This window comes from Podarcis gaigeae (assembly GCF_964106915.1).
Source record: "Podarcis gaigeae genome assembly, chromosome: 2".
NCBI lineage: Eukaryota > Metazoa > Chordata > Lepidosauria > Squamata > Lacertidae > Podarcis > Podarcis gaigeae.
In genome coordinates, this window is record NC_139679.1 from 116,670,574 (window position 1) to 116,691,759 (window position 21,186).

Below are 21,186 nucleotides of genomic sequence, written 5' to 3' on the forward strand. Positions count from 1 at the left end.
CTGGTTTTCGATGAGGGACCTTTGAATCTTTAGTCTCCCAAGTGAGCAGCTTTGCCTACACACAAACTAGGATTCCCTGACACAAGATTCAGAAGGGTCCATAGTTCCACACAGCAAGGGGAGTTTTATTTTGGGGGCAGGCTATACAGTATTGGCAGTCTTCTATGGACTGTCTGTATTGATTTATACATTTTAAGTGAGGATTAATGGAATACTTTTATTGTTGTTGTCAGCTGATAATGTTTCTCTTCTTCTCCCCCATTTGCAAAGACAATAGATTTTAAAAAGAAAAATTGAAACGTCCTGCAGTTGCTTTGGCAAGATGTGTTCCCCTTTTCAATCTACACTGGGCCCACCCCCTCCCTCTCCAGAAACTGAACGGCTGAGGACTGGAGGACAAAGGACAGAGCAGAAGGTTGCTGCTTCAAGTCTCTTGCTGGAGAACAGGAGGCTGGGCCATCACAATTTTTTGGGCAAAAATTTTGGACAGAGGCCTCTTTTGTTTCACATGACATCTAATGAAGCACAATAAGTGTCTGAAGGGTATCTCTGCCCGGGTCTCTGTGGTGCAATGGGTTGGTGCGTCTGGCTGTTAACCAGAAGGATGGTGGTTTGAGCCCACCCAGGGACAGTTGTGTGCACTCTGCCCATGAGGAGGTGGCCGAGTGGTGGAATGTTAATTTGTGGTTCTCTTTGTGCACATGACTTTCCACCGTCCTCGGCTCTTTCTCCTGCTGACTGGAGGCTCTGTAAACTTTTGGCTGGCTGTGCTGTCCTTTCCTCTCAAAAAGGGGAAAAGGCAGAGGAAGGAATGTACCCGCTTGGACTTGATCATAAGATTGGGAGCTTGGGGCACTGTTATACAGTGGTTCCGCTCCTTCCTCCTGGGCCGTGTCCAGAAAGTGGTAGGGGGGATGAGTGTTCAGACCCCTGGGCTCTCATGTGTGGGGTGCCTCAGGGTCCGTCCTCTCCCCCATGCTTTTTAATATCTATATGAAGCCGCTGGGAGAGATCATCAGGGGGTTTGGACTGGGTGTGCATCAGTATGCAGATGACACCCAGCTCTACCTCTCCTTTAAATCAGAACCAGTGAAGGCGGTGAAGCTCCTGTCTGAGTGCCTGGAGGCGGTTGGAGGATGGATGGCGGCTAATGGATTGAGGTTGAATCCTGACAAGACGGAAGTACTGTTTTGGGGGGACAGGGGGTGGGCAGGGGTGGGGGACTCCCTGGTCCTGAATGGGGTAACTGTGCCCCTGAAGGACCAGGTGCGCAGCCTGGGAGTCATTTTGGACTCACAGCTGTCCATGGAAGCGCAGGTCAATTCTGTGTCCAGGGCGGCTGTCTACCAGCTCCACCTGGTACGCAGGCTGAGACCCTATCTGCCCATGGACTGTCTTGCCAGAGTGGTGCATGCTCTAGTTATCGCCCGCTTGGACTACTGCAATGTGCTCTACATGGGGCTACCTTTGAAGGTGACCCGGAAACTGCAATTAATCCAGAATGCGGCAGCTAGACTGGTGACTGACAGTGGCCACCAGGACCACATAACACTGGTCCTGAGAGATCTGCATTGGCTCCCAGTACGTTTCTGAGCACAATTCAGTGTTGGTGCTGACCTTTAAAGCCCTAAGTGGCCTCGGTCCTATATACCTGAAGGAGCGTCTCCACCCCCATTGTTCAATCCAGACACTGAGATCCAGCGCCGAGGGCCTTCTGGCGGTTCCCTCATTGTGAGGTGAGGTTACAGGGAACCAGACAGAGGGCCTTTTTGGTAGTGGCACCCGCCCTGTGGAACGCTCTCCCTTCAGATGTGAAGGAAATAAGTAGCTATCTTATCTTTAAAAGACATTTGAAGGCAGCCCTGTTTAGGGAAGTTTTTAATATTTAATGCTGTATTGTTTTTAACATTTGATTGGAATCCGCTCAGAGTGGCTGGGAAAACTCAGCCAGATGGGCGGGGTATAAATAATAATAATAATAATAATAATAATAATAATAATAATAATAATTGCTACACCATGGATGGGTGCAGCTAATTGGAGCCTTTTCCTTTCAGAGAAGAGATCCTGGCCCAGAGCAAGTGAGTTGTGGAGCAGTCTTCTAGCTTTAGGACTCTTGCAAAGGAAAAATATGTATTTGCACATTTACAAGTTCTATCTGATGCAACAGCAAATGGGAGCAGCTGCCTAGTACAGGTTCGATCCATCAACCTCTGGGTTATGGTGTGACTCATTAGCCTGATTTTCACTCAGCAAGATCTGTTCTTCAAAACCTGAACTCTACGTCCATACAGAGATGGTATCTAACACCAGCGAGATTAAATCAAATAAACAAGAAATATTCAGTGTTACGTTGGAGGGGATGCCAGGAAACTGAGACATATGTTCACATGGGGGGGGGGGGAGAATACATACAATTTTTTGGCCAAAGGTGTTTAAGGAGATAACAGAAATCACAGGACTGAAGCTGATTGAAAGTCCAGAGGTAGCATTGTTATCAATTTATGACAGGGTGGAAGGCATGCAGGCTATGAAGTGGAAAGCTGCATGAGTTATTATAGCTAAGAAGTGGAAGGGGCAAGGTGAATATCAGATGGAAAAATGATACAGTGGTACCTCAGCTTATATATGCTTCAGGTTACAGACTCCGCTAACCCAGAAATAATACCTCGGGTTAAGAACTTTGATTCAACATGAGAACAGAAATCGTGCTCCGGCGGTGTGGCGGCAGCAAGCTACCAAGCAGGCGGAAAGCAGGATGCTGCCTCAAGCCTTCCCTTCGCTCTCCCAGACAGAGGCTGTTGCTTCAAAGTGAAGGGTGGGGTGTGGGGAATTGTCTTGCCTCTTTTGCTCCATTCTGCATGTTTGTGAGCTACAACTGGACTGCCTTCCCTCCCTCCCTCCTCTCTGTGTTATTGTCTGCCTCTCCATTTTTTCCTCCTTACCCATAAACTCTTCCCAGTTCTCCCTTTGTCTTTTCACACATTTGGTTCCCCAACCTTATAGTACATCATTATGTGCTGCTGCTTCATTTTTCTTCCTTTGCACCCACCCCCACTAGCAAAAAATAAAAGGCGAGAAATGTTTTATGTTTGTTTTGGGGGTGTTTATGTTGGTTCCCCCAAAACAGCTTTCCTGTTTCCTTAATTTTTTTTTAATGAAACTTACTTTTCCCCCCAAGAGGCTACCTCTGCTTGCTTGCCTCCCTCCCCTCCCCTTTGATAAAAGGGAGAAACTGATGGGATGGGGCTTGGGGGGTACCTTCTGTGTCACAATAGGTGCAAATGGAGCAGGGAAGCCTTATGTTCTTTTAAGTTGTGGCTGCTATTGTTGAGGTACCTCCATTGCAGGAGATTGGCCTAGATGCCCCTCAGAAGTCCTTTCCAAATCTGTGATTCTGTGATCATCCCACAGTCATATTCTCAAACTCCGCTAATGCCTGCACAGGAGACACCCACAGGTGGGCAGCAGGAGGAAGGGGTTTCTGCTAATGCTTACTCCTGAGTAAGCCTGTAGGGGATCGCAGTGCAAGGAGGGAGAGGGAGGGAGTGGAAGCATGGCTAGCGCTCCAAGAAAGCAGACCGGGACCCAGAGGAAGGCCACGCAACAGAGACCACAGAAGAGAAGATATTACTTCCCAATTTTTTAAAATAACTTTATACACACACACACACACACACACACACACACACACACACACACAAATTTATTTATTTATTTAAAGTGTTCCCAGATTCATTGAAAAACTCTGGTAACCTTAGTATAAAGAGGTGTGTGATATAGCTATTAATGATAAATTAATCATGAATGCTATCAAGATAAGACAGGGAATATGGAGGAGGAATGATTTTGAGGAGATATGGAAGGTATTAGTTGAATTTGTACTGTTAAAAGGGGAAGGAGTCAAACCATCACAAGAGTTGTTGAAATTTTGAGAGGTTAGATAGTTCCGATGGAGTGGTCTCGGAGGTGGGTGCACATTTGCATTTATACTTTAACTTGTGAAATATACTTGGAGCCGAGTGTGAATTTCATGCTCTTTATTCAGCTCATAGTAGCAATGAATGAAACAGTTAAATTTCCCCAAAACGTTTCCCCAAAACGTCTAGCCAAATATACATTATTTACACAATGGGCCCCGCCTGATTGGCTAATTCCGGGCTGCTCCTGCAGGCCAATCAGGTTGCTGATTCACTTCATCCAGGAGCCTGATTGGCTGCTCCTGCAGGCCAATCAGGTCGCTGATTCACTTCCACCTGGAGCTGGATTGGGTGGCTCCTGAGGACCAATCAGACTGCTGCATTCTGGGTGCTATTGTTCTAGGATTCAGCTCAGTACAGTACATAACAACTTGTATAATGAATATTTTGTTTAAAATAAAAGACTGAAGCTCACAATTCCCAGGACACTGCGGCACAATGGAACCACATGTCTGGCTGGGAACAGGAAGAATCATGGTTTGAGTCCACCAAGGGACCCCTGTGTGCACCCCTATCAAGAGGGCCAAGCAGCCATGGTGTTTGACTGCTAATCCATTGTGCTCTGAAGATGTGGGTTCAAATACTTTCGACTCGAGAGGCTGAACAATTTAATGTCTGTGCAAACTTGGTCACCACATTTTCACACATATTAATACACATTAAGACACATATTAATCCAAACCACACCCTTCTCGGGTGTGTTCAGAGGCAGCCCTACATATAATGCATTGCAGTAATCCTTAGTATTTTAATGTTTATATTTATTTTTTTGGGTAAACTGCTTGGAGGTTATGTTAAGCAGTATATAAATCTTGTTAAATCAAATAAACATATAAAAAATTCCCCTTCCCCTGTATGTGATTTGGTTTCTGAGTTTTATTAGAGCAGGATTCTACAAAATTAGGTGCTGAGGAAGAGGCAGTGCCATGAGTCCCACTAGCATAACAGGACTTCAGCTCCACCTCAGGGACACTGGGATGTTCATCTGTTGCGTAGGCCAAATCCTCAGCTGCTGTGAGTGCCCTGACTTTTCAGGGATGCCAGAAATAAGCCTCCCCTCTGCCTATTCCCCGAAGGGCGTTTGCCATTCTCACAAGCAGTGCAGAGGCATCACGCAAAGTCCCAAATCTGATGACCCAAGGTCAGCTTCTCCTTTTCTCCTTATTAAGGTAAAGGTAAAGGGACCCCTGACCATTAGGTCCAGTCGTGGCCGACTCTGGGGTTGCGGCACTCATCTCGCTTTATTGGCCGTGGGAGCTGGCGTACAGCTTCCGGGTCATGTGGCCAGCATGACTAAGCCACTTCTGGCGAACCAGAGCAGCGCACCGAAACGCCATTTACCTTCCCGCCGGAGCAGTACCTATTTATCTGCTTGCACTTTGACATGCTTTAGAACTGCTAGGTTGGCAGGATTTCTCCTTATTACCCACCATTTAAAACACGGGTACCAGGGCAGTTTACAACAATATAAAGTAAAAACTTTAAAACAGTTAAAACGGATTACAACCACAGCATGTAGACCCTGAGGAGTCAAATGCCAGGGTACAGAGGGGTCACGAATTCCACTCATATTGATCCAGAGCAGATTCCAACTTATAGTTAACAGAGTAGAAACTTAAACATGTTGCAGGATTCCCCCAAAATAGACCAGAGGCAATTAATATTTCATCCAGCAGAGCTTTACGGCTACTGAAGGCAAATGAGCATAATGGTCACAAATCCAATACATTCAGCATTGGCACCATAGCTGTCAACTTTTCCCTTTTCTTGTGAGGAAACCTATTTGGAATAAGGGAATTTCCCTTCAAAAAAGGGAAACATTGACAGCTATGATTGGCACTGTCCATAAGAAATCCAGTTGCAGCAGACTTAACTTCAATTTACAATAACTTATAATAAGGCTAAAAGCACACCAGAAGGAAAGAGAGAGAGGAAGTGAAACCCAGGCTCTTTCTGGTGTTATTATTTATTATAGGCAGCATGACCTTGACATGAGAGAACAGAACCAGTTTAACCAGCTTCTCTGAAGAAATAACCCCAACACCATAAACCTTCTACTTGTTTCTAGGCAGAAAAGAATATTACATGTCATAGAACTTCCAGCTAGCATCAGTTTCTTTCATACAGAGAAGCTTCCAGAACCCTCTTGAATTAATTAGAATAGGAAAGATCTCTACACATCAGATCAATACTTTCTGTATCAAGAAATGCAAACTGACAAGAGGTGCATCCTCAGCACCTCTGTTTACACAAAGGGAAAGTCAAGGGGGTCAAAACCCTCCAGAATCCTTGTGGGGTTTTGGGTTTGATTTTTTTGCAAAATCACATTAATAGCTCAGCTGCACTCTGTACCACAGATGGGGAAAGTGCCACCGAGTCATAGAGGATGCCAGCGTGGTTGATGAGCAGAATTATGAAAGCTCTGAGAACCAGGGAGATTTCTTTTATACAATGGAAGCCTTGACCAACTATGGGGAACAAAAAGGGGAGCAAAACTTGGCAAAGCAAAGCAAACAGGCAATAAGGGATGCACAGCAAGAACCTGGGAGAAAATCACCACAGCTGCAAAATGCCCCAGCTTGTGAGGTGATCTGGGGATTGACTGACCCTTTCTTCCTGCAAGGCCGCTCCTCTGGGTGGGTAAACTCCCCCATCTGCTGCACCAGTGGCAAAACCCTGCAGTAGAAAAGGGAAACTTTCTTGATTCTGGGGAATCTTTTTCTGCCCCACCCCCAGGTCAACATTGACAGATGGTTGGGACAGCCCACCTGCCAATCACATGATGTTGGGGGTGGAAAGGGGAGGAGTGAGGAAGCTTGTAAAGACCCTCCTTGATCCCCCTTTCTATCTGTAGTGTCAGAGATGGGGAGATGAGGTGCAAAAGGCTCCGTGGGTCTCCCCTCGCTTCTCCTTTTTACCTGTGACTTTGCAGGTGGGATGGAGAAGAGCGGAGAGGGTTTAAGGAACAGAGCAGGGTGGGTAGGCAAGGCTCCCCACAAACAGACTTCGGGTCAGATGAGGAGCCTGGCAAGTTCCCCACACCTGAGCCTGCAGCCAGTGTGGGGAAGGCCACTGATGGCAGGATTCGAAACATAAAAGCTTTCCAATCGAACCAGGAAAGATATTCCACCAAAGGCCTTTTAAAGTAGCAAGTGGTTTTTTTAAACCAGTCTTCTCAATCCATTTCCTGTCAGGGAATCCTTTTGCTGTGTCATCGGGGCAGGCCCTGGCCAGAGAGCCAAGTTGCTGCTCTGTGGAGAGAAGTAAAGATTATTTAATCACTGGCTCAGTTTATTGTAAATATACACGTGAGCAGCAGAAGACAATACAGGCGGGGACCTGAGGGAGCTATTTATGTAGAACAGGGCGATTAGGCCAACTTTTCTGAGCTGGTTCTCCTATTTGGAATTTGGAGAAAGTATTGTGGGCACCAGTTGCAATATGGTTGCTGCGGCAACAGGGCACAACACAAAATGGCTGCCCCATCTAAAAGAGCAGAAAAAGAGACAGAACCACAAAATGGTGGCAAGGTGACCAGCCCCACTCACACCAGCAAGTGATGTAGAAGCGTTATGGCCAGCCCAATACATTTCAGCCCAATACATTTGTTGACAGAACCACAAAATGGTGCCTCCGTTGCCAGAAAAGTAGGCAGGGAGGTGAGTGAAGTTCTGTATATCAGAAACAAGCGGGGAATAAAGATCTACATCAGGAACAAAGTGGGAATCTTTACCCAACAGCTGAAGAGGGAATCAAAGGCTGTCACTGGGGGTGGGGTGTTACTGTCAATCGTGCTGGGAAGGTGCAGAGCCCAGGAGACCCCATAGGACAGCCCCTGCAATTTCCTCCCTAGGGTGAGGGGAGACCAGCAGCACCAAGAAGTGGGCTGAAGCCATCACTGCCACTGTGGTGGCAGCAGCAGCAGCAGCAGCAGCAGCAGCAGCAGGCAGGGGTGTTTTGAGGCAGGGGCAGAGGGGCAGTCCACCCCTGGTGCCATTCCAAAGGAGGCGTGACAAAATGCTGACCCCCGATTGGCGGCACCTCCCAGGGCGTGCACCGCTCGCCACGCACCCCCCGAGACGCTCACCACACTCCCTGGGATGCATGCCATGCCCCCCGGGAGTGGTGTGCCACACCCCCTTGGACGCGCACCGCTCCGGGTACCGGAGCAGGTTGCTTCACCTCTGGCAGCAGGCAATGCATTCCTTGGAGGATGGATTTGGTTTGAGTCCAGGCTGGCAGATGCCTTCCTCTGCCTTTTACCTCCCAAGTAGCAAAGACAGCATAGCTAGCCAAAAGTCGATGCTTCAGATCCTCCATCCAGTGGGGGAAGTGTTGATGAAGGCGGGATTCAAATTCACATGTGCAAGGAACCATGGATTAGCCGCTCATCGCCTTCACCATGCAAACCCCTGACCTGGGTAGGCTCAGACCACCTTATTTCTGGTTAAGAACCAGACATGCTAACTGATTGTGCCGCAGAGAGCTGAGTGGTTCTCCACCACCATCATCAGCCTCCTTTGACCTGAAGTTTATCTGCCGGAGCTGAATAGATGAAAAGCACCAGGCCACTTTCCTGCCATCCAGCAGAGTGGCGCAGCAGGAGCGTACTGGGCCCATAACCTAGAGGTCGATGGATTGAAACCATCCTCTGCTAGGTGCCAATGGCATTTTGCTTTTCCGTTAGACCAGGGGTAGGCAACCTAAAGCCCGTGGGCCAAATGCGGCCCAATCGCCTTCTCAATCTGGCCCACGGATGGCCTGGGAATCAGCGTGTTTTTATATAAGTAGAATGTGTTTGTTTAAAATGCATCTCTGGGTTATTTGTGATGCCTGCCTGGTGTTTTTACATGAGTAGAATGTGTGCTTTTATTTAAAAATGCATTTCTGGGTTATTTGTGGGGCATAGGAATTCGTTCATCCCCCCACCCGAAATATAGTCCAGCCCACCACATGGTCTGAGGGACAGTGAACCAGCCCACAGCTGAAAAAGGTTGCTGATCCCAGCATTAGACAGCACACAAAAGAAAACAGTGAGAGGCATTTGCTTCCTGCTACTGGCTGGAATGCTTTGTGTTAAACAGTTCCAGATTCTGCAGTCCTCTGTTCTCTTCCAGCAACAGACTTAGAGCTAACTACCTTCTCTCCAGACAGTGATGGTTCTGTGGAAGGCGGCCAGCAGAGAAGTCTTTTCCTTCAAGAGGCCAAGTCCTCAGTCTCTGCCATGCCTCACTGGAGCAACTCCATGCAGTATATTTGCGACAGAATGAAAAGACCCCCCATTTAGTGTGCCAATGGTACAGAGGCATTTTGTGAGGTTGCCAATCTTGTAGAACCTGTCTTCAAGTTCTGCACTTTATTCTGACTCTTACCTTTTCCAGGGGTCAAGGCAGCAGAACTAAGTAAAAGTTTCCATCCTAAAATCCTGCATCCCATGGGGGAAAAGGGCCGACGAGGGTGGGATTCGAACCCACGTGTGCAGAGCACAATGGATTAGCAGTCCATCGCCTTCACCACTCGGCCACCTCGTCTATGAATCCTGCCCACAGCCGTCCCTGGGTGGGCTCGAACCACCATCCTTCTGGTTAACAGCCAGATGCGCTAACCCATTGCGCCACAGAGACCTGGGCAGCTTTCCTCCTTTCATCTGAGGTTTTGTGGATGAAGGTGTTCATAAGACAGGTGAGCAGAGCTGGGAAATGACACTGAGCCATCTGAAATAGCCTCCCACCACCAGCAGGTGCTTTTAACTTGTCAGTGAGAAATGATGAGCCAGTACTGCTTCAGAACATCCATCTCTTCCCTATTTTCCAGGGGTGTCCCTGATTTAGAGAATGTCCTGGTTTTCCTTAGGATGTTCCTATTTTCACTGGAGAAATGTTGGAGGGTATGGAGTTATCCAACCCCCGAACCATCTAAAGGCAATCCTGTATAGAGAAGTTAAAAAGTTTTATGTTTTATTATGTTTTATTATGTTGGAAGCTGCCCAGACTGGCTGGGGCAACTCAATCACATCTGTGGGGTTCAAATAGTAAAATAGTCCTCTGCCGTCCCCTTCTCCTTGTGCCCTCCATCTTTCCCAACATCAGGGTCTTTTCCAGGGAGTCTTCTCTTCTCATGAGCTGGCCAAAGTATTGGAGCCTCAGCTTCAGGATCTGTCCTTCCAGTGGGCACTCAGGGCTGATTTCCTTCAGAATGGATCGGTTTGATCTTCTTGCAGTCCATGGGACTCTCAAGAGTCTCCTCCAGCACCATATTTCAAAAGCATCAATTCTTTGGTGATCAGCCTTCTTTATGGTCCAGCTCTCACTTCCATACATCACTACTGGGAAAACCATGGCTTTAACTATACAGACCTTTGTTGGCAAGGTGATGTCTCTGCTTTTTAAGATGCTGTCTAGGTTTGTCACTGCTTTTCTCCCAAGAAGCAGGTGTCTTTTAATTTTGTGGCTGCTGTCACCATCTGCAGTGATCATGGAGCCCAAGAAAGTAAAATCTCTCACTGCCTCCATTTCTTCCCCTTCTATTTGCCAGGAGGTGATGGGACCAGTGGCCATGATCTTGGTTTTTTTGATGTTGCGCTTCAGACCATATTTTGCGTTCTCCTCTTTCACCCTAATTAAAAGGTTATTTAATTCCTCCTCGCTTTCTGCCATCAAGGTTGTGTCATCTGCCTATCTGAGGTTGTTGATATTTCTTCCGCAATCTTAATTCCGGCTTGGGATTCATCCAGCCCAGCCTTTTGCATGATGAATTCTGCATATAAGTTAAATAAGGAGGGAGACAATATATAGCCTTGTCGTACTCCTTTCCCAATTTTGAACCAATCAGTTGTTCTATATCCAGTTCTAACTGTGGCTTCTTGTCTCACATCGAGATTTCTCAGGAGACAGATGAGGTGATCAGGCACTCCCATTTCTTTAAGAACTTGCCATAGTTTGCTGTGGTCAACACAGTCAAATGCTTTTGCGTAGCCAATGAAGCAGAAGCAGATGTTTTTCTCCAACTCTCTAGCTTTCTCCATAATCCAGCGCATGTTTGCAATTTTGTCTCTGGTTCCTTTGCCTGCACCCAAACTTGGATTCCCCGGTACAAGGTTTCAAAATGATTCAGAATGCTGATAAACAGGTAAGGTGATTTGTGGAAAGTGAGCATGGGTTGGGGATTTTAGTTAGTGCTATTTCTCTGTTTTTAATAACTGAAAAAGTATTTAAACAAACAAACAAACAAACAAACAAAAAAAGGGGCTTCCGGCTGCTGCGATCTCAGTGCAAGCAGGGTTCTCACCGGGAGGGAGAACTCGAGCTATTTTGAAGGATTGGGGGCAACTCTAGGGCGCGGAGACCCCCCAAAACTCTCTTGAAGGGTGTTCAGAGAGTCTAGTCCCCGGCACGGCCAGAGAAAGACCAAAACCGGCTGCCAGGTAACCTCGGAAGAGGCGAAGAGCGTGGGCGGAGAGGTCTAGCGGTCGAGGGGGAGCCATTACTCACCTTCAGATAGCGAAGCCCTGAGCTTGCAGGGAGAGCAGTACGCTCTCAGAACAAAGAACTCCGACACTTGCAACTTTGTAATTAAGATAAAAAGAACAAGGAAGCCTCGGAGGGAGTAAAGAGAAACAAACGGAGTTCAGCTGATAGCCGAAATCAATTTAGACGCGGAAAGACGCCAGTGCGGGGAAAAGAGAAAGGGAGTCGCCTCAGCGGTTACGCTGTTTCCCTTTCTGTATTCCTCCCTCCAAACAAGCCGAATAGAAGGAAAAGTACGCTGGAGAGGAAGAGGGAAGAAAGGGGGCCAGAGACAAAGCATTAGGACTTGGCGTTTTTGGTGAACTGGAGGTTGTGAAGAGGAGAACGGGTGTTTCTCTATCTTAGCGTCAGAATTTAGGAGAATGAAGCCGGAAGAGAAACCCCCGCCGCCATTTGAGACTTTTTGTGCGTGAGTTTGTGAAAAGCAGAAAGAGGACAGTGATAATATCTATATTGGAGCTAATACGCATATTGTTCTCCATCTCTTTTCCCTTGGTTGGAGACTAGGGTTTTTGAACTTCTGGGAGCTCCTGGGAACACTTTGGGAACACGTTGAGAACTGGCGTCAGTGTATATTGGTTTGACGGCCTCTTGTGTTAAAATGAGGTTGGTGTGATCTGAGACTGGCCTCCGCTCCCCCTGCCCTTTTCTCCCCTCCTTTTTCTATTCACCACCCCCTATTTTAAGACCCCCCCCCCCGTATATCTACTATGGAACATGGACTAGCCTGATTGGAGGCGGGACAAACCCCTGACATTGGAGCATTCCGCCTTGAAGGAAGAGGACTGTACAGTAAGAACTTTATATCGATTTTATATATACGGACTTCGATACTGACTTTTGGGAAAATACATATATAAAGAATTGGGAATTCTGAACAGTAACACTAAAGAAAGAAAGAGGGTATTACAAAAACGGACAAAGCGGGCGGTATAAAGGAAATCATCTGAAACAAACTCAGGGGGCGAAAAATTATCGGGGACAAGGGAGATACATCGAAAGAGCTATGAAATTGAGGGCCACCATCTGAGTGACAGACTTGTTCATCTGACGGACCTCCTTTTGCTTGTTCTTTTCTCCTTTTTATCCTTATTTCTATTTTTAATTCTTGTATAGCTGTGGCCTGTTGGCTTTGCTAATAAAGTTTTGATTGATTGATCGGGGACAAGGGGAGATAAAAGTGTATAAGTATTTAAGATGTCACATACAGGGGAAAAAGGAACGAATGGCGGGACCCCTGGGGATAGGAGGGGCTCTAAGCAAGAAGTAGACTTTAAGTCGGATATCTTGAAGATGTTTACAGAGATCAAACAAAGCCAAGCCAACTTAGAATATAAATTAGAGCAAGTGGATAACAGGATCGGGAAAATGGATAAAAAAATGGATGAGACTGTTAACGAACTTAAGGGCCAAATAAAAGAAATATTTAGGAGAACGCAGCTTACAGAGGAAGGGTTAAAGAAGACAAGGATAGAATTAAAGGATATTAAGAGGGATAAAGAAAGGATTAAAACTGAAATGATTGACTTAAATAAGGCTCAGGAAGAGATGAAGGACATTATTGCGATGAATGAACTGAGGCAGAGGGAGGTTAATCTGAAATTTAGAGCTGTGCCAGAGACCCAAAATGAAAATATTAAAGAGAGATTGACAATGGAGTTAGCAGAATGGATGGGTTTACCAGCGGAGGAAATGGCCAATAATATACAAAATGCATTCAGAATGCGCGTTAACACAACAAGAGGAAGGAAACTTATAGGTGATTGTCTGATTACATTCAAGGATAAAGAAATGAGAAATAGGATCCTTCAAAGGAATAGAGAAAAGAGGTTGAATATAGATGGGAATTATATAATTATTTTTAAAGATGTCCCGATCAGACTACTCAAACGAAGAGATCACTATAAATCCTTGGCGCAGGTACTGAGAAGAAATAAGATCGAATTTAGATGGGAATTCCCGGAAGGGATATCATTTGTATATAGAGGTAAGAGGCACAAGTTGTCAAGTCAAGAAGAAACCGGGAAGTTCCTGAGGAAGTACAAGGAACTTAAAGTGGAGGTAAATGGAACGGGGGCTGGAGGAGATGAGGGGGCCCCATCAGGAGAGTCAGGAGAAGGGGATGAGGAGGAGGAAGGAGGAAGTAGATCGGGCGAAGAGGCAGAGGAGGAAGCGGAGGACTCAGGGAATCCTTAAAGGAAAAGAGAATTTGAATAAAACTCAGGCGAAAACTTAACTTCCGAAGTGAAGGTTAAGCATCATGGGATTAAAAATTTGGAACTGGAATATTAATGGGATGAACGATAAAAATAAGAGGAATAAAATTGAGCAATATCTGAAAAAGAAAAATTTGGACATTATCTGTCTACAGGAAACGCACGTTGCTAGAAGGCATAGGAAAGTGTTAATTAACAAAAGGTTGGGAAAGGAATTTGAATCCTCAGACAAGGTAAAGAAAAGAGGTGTGGTACTGTATGTTAAAAATAATATAGAAGCTAAAACAATATTCAAGGATGAAGAGGGGAGGATGATAGGGGTCAGCATTAACTGGCAAGGTGAAAAGCTGATGTTAGTGGGGCTATACGCCCCAAATGGTAGTAAAACGGAATTCTTTAAAAGATTGGAAGAGAAGTTGACGGAATTTGTGGACCAAAAAATAATTTTAATGGGGGATATGAACGGGGTTGTTTCACTAGAAATGGATAGACAAAGAAAAGGAACAAACAAAGAAGGAAAGTTACCAAAAACCTTCTTCTCCATGGTAGAAAATTGTAATCTGGTGGACATCTGGCATCTCAGACACCCGCTTGACAAACAATTCACCTTTCATTCTGAGCCTAACCAATCGCTGTCACGCATAGACCAGATATGGATCTCAAAGGAACTGTGTCCAAGAGTTAAATTAATAGAAATAAGACCAAAAGTAATTTCAGATCATAGCCCAACAGAGCTGGAACTGGAAAGCCTAGAGACAAGAACCTTCAGATGGAGATTAAAAGACCACCTTTTAGATGATCAGAAAGTTGTGGAAAAGGCACAGAAAAAATTGATAGACTATTTTAAAGATAATGGTGATAAAGGAACAAAGGATAGCGTTGTCTGGGATGCGAGTAAGGCTGTAATAAGAGGGTTTTTTATCCAACAGAATGCAATCAAAAATAGGAATAGAGAGAAAAACAAAGAGGAAATTCTAAAACAGATAATGGTTAACGAACAAAAACTATCACAAAAACCAAATTGTCAAAAAGCGAAGGAAAGAATTAAAATTCTACAAGCCCAGTTTGCTATAATAATAAATAGAGAGGTGGAGTGGAACATTAAAAAACTAAGGCAAAAAAATTTTGAATTTGCGAATAAATCAGGCAAATGGCTTGCCTGGCAAATCAAAAAAAGGAAGGAGCAAGGTGTAATTAATAAAATAACAGTGGAGGGAGTAGAAAGAACCGACCCCAAAGGAATTAAGAGCGAATTCCTCAGCTATTACAGGAATTTGTATAAAGATCAAGAGAAAGTTGGTTTAAGGAGGATAGAGAGATTCTTGAAGGATAAAAGGGTGCAAAAAATCTCAATAGAGGAAAAGCAACGTTTGAATACACCAATTGGAAATGAGGAAATAGAGGAGGCAATTAAAGATTTAAAGAGGGGTAAGGCACCAGGCCCTGACGGATTCACAGCCGGCTACTACAAGGAAATGAAATCTATTTTGGTGGGACCTCTAAAAACGATTATGAACAATATCTTAAAGAAAGGAGAAACCCCAGAGACCTGGAAAGAGGCATATATTACGTTTATCCCCAAACAGGATGCAGATCCAACCCAGGTTAAAAATTACAGACCAATTTCACTCCTAAACACAGATTATAAGATATTTGCAGGAATTCTGGCAAGAAGGCTGAAGATTTTGCTATCAGAAATTATTCACAGGGACCAGGCGGGATTCCTGCCAGGTCCGCAGATGAGAGACAACACAAGAAATATAATTAATATGCTAGAATACCTGTCTGTTAGGATTGACAAACAAGCTATAATGGTGTTTGTAGATGCCGAGAAGGCATTCGATAACGTGATATGGAACTTTATGTTGAAGAACTTAGAACACATGGATGTGGGTAACGATTTCTTTAATGGGGTAAAAGCAATATACACAGAACAGAAGGCCAAATTGATCATAAACAATATGGTGACGGAGGAGATAAGGATACAGAAGGGAACAAGACAAGGATGTCCGCTTTCTCCGTTACTATTTATAACTGTGTTAGAAGTCCTTATGAACTCAATAAGACAAAACGATAATATAAAAGGAGTATCAGTAGGACAGAATGTTTATAAGACCAAAGCCTTCGCCGACGACTTAGTAATAATGACAGAAAAACCAGCAACGGCAATAGGGGAAATATTAAAGGAAATAGAACAATTTGGAGAAGTGGCAGGCTTTAAATTAAACAAGACAAAAACGAAAATGATAGGAAAAAACGTGGACCCAAAGATAATTGAAACAATCCAACAACAATCGCAGATAGAGATGGTCAAAAAAGTCAAATATCTCGGCATCTGGTTAACACCTAAAAACATAGACTTATTTAAAAATAATTATGAGTCGATGTGGAAGGAAATAAAGAAAGATTTAGAGAAATGGGGAGGGCTAAAATTGTCACTCTGGGGAAGGATTAATGTAATCAAGATGAATGTCTTATCAAGGTTGATGTTTCTATTCCAGACCATCCCTATAATCAAAGGGAGTCGAATCTTTAAGGAATGGCAAAGGATAGTCTCAAGATTCATATGGCAGGGCAAAAAACCCAGAATTCAGTTTAAATTACTGACAGACGTAAAGGAAAGAGGGGGCTTTGCCCTGCCGGATCTGAAACTGTACTATGAGGCATCATGCCTATGTTGGATAAAAGAATGGGTAAAATTGGTGAATACGGAGCTGCTCGACTTAGAGGGCTTCGATAATAGATTCGGCTGGCACGCGTACTTATGGAAGAACAAAAGGAAAGAACACAAGGGGTTTGCGAATCACATTTTTAGAGGGCCGCTAATCGAAGTTTGGGAAAGATATCAAAATCTGTTAGAGCCGAAAACACCACATTGGCTTTCACCTCTCGAAGTAATGAGTACAAAAACCATTAATATGAGAAGCAATTGGGCAACTTATGATCAGCTACTAACTAAGGTTGAAGGGAAATGGAAGTTAAAACCGTATGAGCAAACAAAGGAACATGTTTACGATTGGTTACATCACCATCAGGTGAATCAGATGTTTAGTAGAGATATCAAAGAAAGAGGCTATGCAGATAAAGACTCAAAATTCCAGACAGAAATAATAAACAATAAAGTGAAAATTATATCTAAGATATATAGGATGTTGTTGGACTGGAATTTAGGCGATGAGGAAGTCAAATCGGTGATGATCCATTGGTCAAGGGATATAGGTCATAGTATACAGTTTGAGGATTGGGAGAAACTTTGGAAGGAGGGGGTAAACTTTACGGCGTGTACTTCGATAAGGGAAAACGTCATGAAGATGTTTTATAGGTGGTACTTGACACCCATGAAATTATCAAAAATGTATAAGGTGGATAATAAGTGCTGGAGATGTAAAGACATAGAGGGCTCCTTCTACCATATGTGGTGGGAGTGCAGAAGGGTGAAACAATTTTGGGAGAAAGTACACACTGAATTGAAGAAGATATTAAAGTACACGTTCATAAAGAAACCAGAAATCTTTCTTCTAGGGATATTAGGACAAGAGATAAAAAAGGAAGATCGCAGATTGGTATACTATGCGGTTACGGCAGCAAGGGTAGTATTAGCCCAGAAGTGGAAACTACGGGAAACCCCAACGGTGGAGGAGTGGAGATCTAAGTTGTCAGATTACGCAGAGTTGGATAGATTAACAGGAAAAGTTAGATACATAAGAGACCAAGTGTTCACCAAAGATTGGGAAAAGTATGTAGATTATCTGGAATGTATTAGTGAAGGGCAAATAACGCTAAAGGGATTTAGAGACGCACTGTGAAAGACTAAGAGTTATTGTGCAAAGCAAACAGGAATTAGGAATCGGTATAATGACAATATAAGTAATGAAACGTGTAATTTTATTTATTGCTTCGAATGATTTACGGACAGGCTGAAGGAAGCCCCGTAAGAGACAACTATGTTATGGATGATATGGAAATGATAATTGCTGTTTATTATTTTTAATTTTTCTTTTCTGTGTATTTTCTTTGTATTTGTGTGTTACCTTGTGTTCTTTTTGGAAATAACTAATAAAAAAGAATGAAGAAAAAAAACAAACAAAAAAAGGATCCTCCCACTGGGACTCAAACCCAGTTTGGGGTGATGATGAAGGTGTCAAATCCTAACCACTAAACCACCAGGTAGTACGACAGGATCTGTCTGCAGACAGGTTTCTGTCTTAGCACATCACTCAGTGTGACCCAATGTGCATTGCAGGGGGTTGGACTAGATGACCCTTGGGGTACCTTCCAACTCTACAATTCTATGATTCTGTGTCCTATTGAAAAGGAGCCTAGGTCAGGCTAGTGCTCCTTCTTCCTGGCAAAAGGATTCCCTGACCGGGAATTGAACCCGGGCCGTGGCGGTGAAAGCGCCAAATCCTGACCACTAGACCATCAGGGACAGCTGAAACTAGCACTGCCTCCCTGACTTTTCATTCCTTCACTCAATGGGCTTTGTTTGTTTGTTTGTTTGTTTGTTTGTTTGTTTGTTTGTTTGTTTTAAAGACAGTTTTGCTCTGTCCAAGCACATGGGCTTATCTGAGACACCAACACACATCCTCTCCCACCCAAAGCATCACTCCTGTCCTTGAATTCACAAGATAAAACACTTGGAGCTCTTGCTCAGAAACACAGCCATCAACTTTTCCCTTTTCTTGCAAGGAATCCTATTCGGAATAAGGGAATTTCCCTTAAACAAAGGGAAACGTTGACAGCTATGCTCAGAAAACAGAGGGGGCACACACCCTTTGCAAAAACAAAGAGATCTGCAAGCTGCCTTCTCTGAGGCTCGAACTCAGGACCTTCAGATTATGAGACTGACGCGCTGCCTACTGCGCTAAGAAGGCTGCACAGAAATATGCCAGAGCACATTTTCAACAGAAACCCATGTCAAGTGTGGCCACAAGACAAAATATCTGCAAGAGCATTACCCCCATAAGGGGAGAGGAAACACTTTCGCTTGCAGCATATGGGGACTTTGCAACACACAGAAGAGGCTGGTCAGAGAGGTGGCATGCTAGATTATAAAATTATGCATGGCATGGAGAAAGTGGAGGGAGAAGAGTTCTCTCATAACCCCAGAACTCGTGAGCATGCAGTGAAGCTGAAATTTGAAAGATTCAGGGCAAGAAAGAAAAGTATTTTTTCACGCACCACATTTAAAACAATGGAACTCATTCCCGCAGGAAGCAGTGATGGCCACTGAACTGGATAGCTTTAAAGAAGGATTAGACAAATTCAGGGTGGACTGTTCAAGGCTGGTAGACCATTGTGAGAAGAGGATGCTAGACTAGGTGGGTCATGGGCCTGATCCAGGAAGGTTCTCCTTATGTTTTTATGCTCCCTGTTTGGAAATCTATCCCCTGCCAGTGTGGTGAGACTTGCCAAATCACTAGACCAGCCAGGTCTGGACCAGGGTGTTGCTATTCCACTTCTTGATGGGCCTGTTACCTAAATTCAAGGGCTCATCTAGGCTTCCATTGGTGCCCAGCGAGACAGCTTGTTGTTGTTTAGTTGTTTAGTCGTGTCCGACTCTTCGTGACCCCATGGACCAGAGCACGCCTCCTCACTTTCTGCCATCAATGTGTCATCTGCATATCTGAAGTTGTTGATATTTCTTCCGGCAATCTTAATTCCAGTTAGGGATTCATCCAGCCCAGCCTTTCGCACGATGACAGCACACATTAATGGCAACTAACTGTTCTGTGTCCAGCAAACAACGCAGTACTTCTTTGGAAAGAAAATTACCTCCTCACTAGCTGTGCGAGTAGTGATGGGGTATCATATGAAGTCGCCAGTCCTGTGACCTGGATTTGTGCATGTCTTCCTCTCTTTTTCGCCCCTTGGAGAGGTGGGGGCAGCACAGCCATGCAAAGATTTTGATGCCAGGGCACCTGGCCACTGAGGAAAAGGTCCAGCCACCTCCTCTTGCAACTTGGGAGTCTTGTTTCTGGGAGAAACTAGAATGGTTCTTGCTTTTGCCCTGGGCAGCCAAAGTAGCTCAGCTGGGAGAGCGTTAGACTGAAGATCTAAAGGTCCCTGGTTCAACCCCGGGCTTTGGCAAAGCTTTACGGGCTGCATTCCTTTTGCATAGCCCATTCACTCCCTTTGATGGGAATTACACCAAAGAACGCTCCCCTTGCTATGTGGAAAACTTCAGAAAAAGGGAGCTCTCCTTTGAGCCTGGGACGGTGGGATGCTGATCTGTTGTGCTTTGCTCACATGGGCCATTCTATACAAGGTCTCAAAGTAGCTGTCTTATTACAAAAGAACTTCAGAAATAGACTGGAAAGAGAAGTTGCTGAATTGCAACTTATTACCAAACTTAAAACCATAGAGAAACCTGGTCTGAGTAGAGACATTGGATTTTTATCTCGTTATACATGATAAAACTGTTTTTAGCCATCTCATCCCTTGCTTTTTCCTGTAAGACCAATTGCAGTTGTTAACAGTCGTCAACAGGTTTACCACACCGATCAGCCAATCACCCATTCCCACCACCCTTCTGAGTAATACCCCTCCCCACCCTCTCACTATATATAAGGGTCTGGTGACTTCTGTTTCAGTGTATCTGAAGAAGTATGCATGCACACAAAAGCTCATACCAATAACAAACTTAGTTGGTCTCTAAGGTGCTACTGATCGCCGAAGAATTGATGCTTTTGAATTATGGTGGTGGAGGAGACTCTTGAGAGTCCCATGGACTGCAAGAAGATCAAACCTCTCCATTCTTAAGGAAATCAGCCCTGAGTGCTCACTGGAAGGACAGATCCTGAAGCTGAGGCTCCAATACTTTGGCCACCTCATGAGAAGAGAAGACTCCCTGGAAAAGACCCTGATGCTGGAAAAGATGGAGGGCCCAAGGAGAAGGGGACGACAGAGGATGAGATGGTTGGATGGTGTTCTTGAAGCTACCAGCATGAGTTTGATCAAACTGCGGGAGGCAGTGGAAGACAGGAGTGCCTGGTGTGCTCTGGTCCATGGGGTCACGAAGAGTCGGACACGACTAAGCGACTAAACAACAACAACAACAACAAAGGTGATACCATCTCACCACCCGTTTCATCCAGAGTCTTCCCTTTCCCATTCTCAGAAAACACAGCTGAATACAGTGGTACCTTGGTTCTCAAACGTCATCTGTTTCGGAAGTCCATTCCAAAACCAAAGCATTCCAAAACGAAGGGGCGCTTTCCCATAGAAAGTAATGCAAAATGGATTAATCCTTTCCAGACTTTTAAAAAAACCCAAAACAGCAATTTAACATGAATTTTACTATCTAACGAGACCACTGACCCATAAAATGAAAGCAATAAATAATGTACTGCAGTCACACAATCAATCAGTAGCTGAACTGGGTTCCACACAGTCACAAAAACAAAACAACCCCCCCCCAAAAAAAATTCAAAATAAATAGCAAAAACAGACAGACCTCAGTGT